Below are 5,000 nucleotides of genomic sequence, written 5' to 3'. Positions count from 1 at the left end.
TAAATACCCTGATCTGACCCTGGGTGCTCCACTGTTATAGTTCACACAAAAAAAAAAAAAATTGGCAGTTGAAAGACTTTCTTATCTCAATGCTTTGTATGGACATAAAAAAATCGGACATCTGAGTTTTTACCTCAACGACCGCCAAATGAAAATATGAGGAAGCAATCTGACCAGCTTTAATACCTACGGATTAGCTGACACCTTTTATTTCTTTTAGTTACTTCCTATCTACATAGTTTTAGTTCAAAGTATACTGGAATCATTTACAATTAATTTCAAGTTTGAAGTATAGTATTCTCTCTCTCTCTCTCTCTCTCTCTCTCTCTCTCTCTCTCTCTCTCTCTCTCTCTCTCTCTCTCTCTCTGTATAAATTGAAATGATTTTGGCATTCCACTAAATAGGCTATGCATTAAATGGCCTAGTTACACAAGCACACACACATACACACACACACACACCTTGAGAGGCTCTGGTCGACCTGGGATCATAAATCTTCCAAGGTTTCAATCTCCATTCCATTGGCCACCTGGAATAAGAAATAGCCGAAAAGGAAACTATATCCGGGATCAAAACCAATGGAATCGTTTCACCTCTAATATCTTAATCCATCTTTGGTTTCAGGAGTTCTCCAGGTAAAATGACCCCAGGTCGGGATTGTGGCTCTCAGGATTTGTGGGTGTTGGGACTACGGCAATCAGGATTATGACCCAGATATATATATATATATATATATATATATATATATATATATATATATATATATATATATATATATATATATATATATATACATATATATATATATAATATATATAATACATATATATATATATATATATATATATATATAATACAGTATATATATATATATATATATATATATATATATATATATATATATATATATATATATATACATATATATAAAATACATTATATATATATATGTATATATATATATATAAATATATATATATATACTGGGTAAATATCTGATATATATATATATATATATATATATATATATATATATGTATATATATATACATATATATATATATATATATATATATATATACATATGTACATATACATACATATATATATATATATATATATATATATATATGTGTGTGTGTGTGTATACGTATATATACACATGTATGAATATTATTATTATTATTATTATTATTATTATTATTATTATTATTATTATTATTATCTATAGTTTATGGTATAGCCTAAATACACACGTAGATAGAAAGCTATTGATATAATTATATGCATGTATTGTATTTATGGTTTGTGTGAGGTAAAAAGGATACTATCTACGCAGCTGTCTTTTTTTCAACTGGTAGGCTATAAATCCGTATTCCAAAACATGAGTTCCCAGTGTTGATGGCTATAATTTTTTTTTAAATTTGGTCAAAATCACTGATTCAATCAGTTGTTTATTACTTTAATATACAGCAAGTGAAAATATATGAAAAACTGCACATGCAGACACTACACTTTCAAAAACACCATTGCAAATTGTGGAATATAATTATCTTTACTTGAATCCCGTATCTCCTCCCCCAGCTTCCATCAGAAAAGGCATAGGCAAAGCGAGTGATACTATTTTTTCTATGCCACTATGGAAGACGAGCTGGACCAAGACCACATTAATAATGGGGATCTACCATATTCGTGTTATGTCCAAACGATGTCTAAGTTTATTGGATTGGGTGTAGGAATTAAGATAGCTGAGCGTTTTGGTCTGTGAGGCCATTCAGCGCCCATGTGCAACTGGGAAAAACCCTGCAGTCATACTATGAAGTAAAAGTTATAGGTTAGACCGCAAGAGTGTAGAAAGGAAGAAAGGGAATTATGAAAAGTTGAACGATAAAAAGCCAATTCAGCTAGGGGTCGAGACAACGTTGCAAAAACCCTCAAGTAATGACTACAGTGCACCGTATTTGGTACAATGCGGAAACTAGCCCAGCGGTTTTCAAACTTGGTTTACTGCGACCCCCAGATAGAACCACAGTTTGCATTACGACAAATGATACTGGGTGTAAAAAGACAAACTCTGTTTTCTTAGTTCATTTATTCGGCATCGTCAATTTGTATGTATATTTATTTATCGATTTGTATGAATAAGATATTACCTTTAGAAAAACAAATATGAAGGCAATTCCACCCACAAAGGTAAAGTGCTTAATTTCAAGGGAAAAAAACTAATGAGATAGACATGCTTGTTTGTTCATAAAGGCGGTTTAAATATGGAACATAGAAAGACAATTCTACATGCATCTCAATTACAGTGTTGAGCCTGTTTCTGACTTTATTCTTTAATTAAGTTAACGTGAAAAATCCCAGTTCCCACAAGTAAGTAGTTGTTAAAGGTAATAGTAATAGAATAGCCTTTTCACTTAGTAGTCAAAAGTCCCTTTTTTCTTAAATCTGATTTTCCCAAATTGTCTTTAAGTGTAACGGAAGAGCTAAGATGCAGCAATTCAGTTCCCTCTTCAGGTAATAAGTTCAACTCAATTATTGATTCATGACTTTGGAAACCAAGTAGATTTTTAATCCAAAGTCTCTTCTTTAATTGATAAAATTTAACTTCAGGAAAATAATTATAATAGCTTTGAGACAGGAAAGTGAGATGTGACAAAATCTCAATTTTAACTCTGTTGATGAGTTGTTGTCGACAACATACTCAGCAGTGTGTTGTAACAATGTTGGAAACATATAATAGGTATGATCATCTTTAAGTCTTCCTTGCCATACACTCAATCATAAAGAGAGAGAGAGAGAGAGAGAGAGAGAGAGAGAGAGAGAGAGAGAGAGAGATTTTCCCTAGCCTGGCAAAGCCTTGAAATTGTTTTGACTACAATAACATTCATTTTGTATTTGTATAATGCATTCATTATATACTGTACTATTGTGTTTGATTAGTAAAGACTGGCTTGTCATAGGGGAAATCAGTGAAAACCTAGCGAAGTTTTATTAGTGCTATGTAATATCTAAAGTTGTTCATATTTTTCACTTTGCTCATATTTGCGTATTTTTTATTTATTTAATTTTTTGTCACAGCCCATTTTATTTTACCACGCGACCCACTAAAGGGTCGGGACCCACAGTTTAAAAAACGCTACAATAGCCCATACAGGAACTTTGAATGCATCGTACTAATTCAGTGAATAGGCTGATATGCCAAATACCAATTCACGATATTTTTCCTTCCAACTTTTAATACCGTGAATATCAGCAATGCAAATTACTAAGGCAATATCGTTTTATTGTTCGTAAAGATACGGGTTATCAACTATCAAATGAATATTCCACAGAAATGTATTAAAGATTTTAAAATTTTATACATTTTATTCCCCTTAAATAATAGAGTAATAAAAGAATTCTAAGTCACATGCGTTTGTCCCTTCCTCCGAGAGCAATGTAAATAAAAACCTTGATAAGAACTTGCTTGGTTAGGGACAGAGAAATGCACGAGAAACACAAAAGAAATAGATAAGAGGAAAACAAACTTGTTCACCTGCTGATAAGTAAATAAAACTCTCTCTCTCTCTCTCTCTCTCTCTCTCTCTCTCTCTCTCTCTCTCTCTCCTCTCTCTCTCTCTACAGACACACACATACATATATATATATATATATATATATATATATATATATATATATATATATATATATATATATATGTGTGTGTGTGTGTGTGTGTGTGTGTGTGTGTTTGTGTGTTTATATATATATATATATATACATATATATGTGTGTGTGCGCGTGCTCGTGTGTGTTATAAAGATATATTGGATATACATATGTGTATATATAAATATACTATTACATAGATGACTATACATACATACATGTTTGTATGTGCATGTATTGAACATTAAGAATCCATGCAGTTTTTATCGCACTTTTCACATATTTGTTGTCTAGTTTCCTATAAAGTACAAAAAAGCCGGCTGTTTCAGTAAATGATGCAAAGTTGCTACGATAAGATAAGGACTTCTAAAATAGTTTACGAATGATGACAGTGGCTTGGGATACAGAACTAGGTCAAGGTCATGCAAAATAATTTCAAGAAGATGAGCATAGTTTTAATGTTCAATTCACATATTCAAATAGATGTTTTCGTACATGGCATAAAAAAAAATCTTATAAAATGGCTCTTCATAAGCAAGAAAGAATCGAACAACAAAATCGTTCGCCAAGTTTTCTCTTTAATCTCGAGTTACTAGATAAAACCAAAATGAATATCATTTCATTTCATACCCTGACAAGCAATATCTTTACAGCTTGAATGAAAATAGCATTTATATCTATTTCTGATATCTATTGATTCTGGTTGCTTATTTTCAAAATCACCATCACTGTTTTTTTTTCACAAAAAGCTCTGCTATTTAGTTTTTTTAAGTAATAAATTTTCTTTGCATATTGAATTGCTTTCTAAGACCAACTTTAATCTATAGCTCTCTATTTCGTGGCCAAATAATCTTCAGTATTTTCCAAACGTTTTTATAAGTTTTATACACTGTTTACAGAGATTACCTTTAAAAAGCACAAAAAGTTAATGAACTTCTTATGCTTTCTTAGAATACACATAAAACAAAAGCCATTAAGAGTTTCCAGACCTCTGCAAACGAAATAAGGTCTACGAACAGAGATTCCCTTGAGTATTAAGGCAAAAAATGAAAATCGGGATCCGGATCATCTCCAAAATTTAATGTGATCGTCCATGTCCTAAGATCTAGCTGTGGTGTAAATTTCGTCAAAATCTGTCTAATAGTTTTGACGTAATCTTGTCCACAAGCAGACAGACAAAAAGACAAATAAATACATAAACCGACTTTGTTTTATCACCTACTCGGTTGAGCTGATTATGCCATTGTCACATATCGGCGATTCAAGGCTTCGCAGGTCCTAACGGTCGATTGGGGCGAACACTGTAGACCAGTGGTTCCCAACCTGGGGGAAATTTCCCCCTGGGGGAA

The sequence above is a fragment of the Palaemon carinicauda genome, chromosome 11, assembly GCF_036898095.1.
Source record: "Palaemon carinicauda isolate YSFRI2023 chromosome 11, ASM3689809v2, whole genome shotgun sequence".
NCBI classification, from domain to species: domain Eukaryota; kingdom Metazoa; phylum Arthropoda; class Malacostraca; order Decapoda; family Palaemonidae; genus Palaemon; species Palaemon carinicauda.
This window is presented reverse-complemented; position numbering follows the sequence as displayed.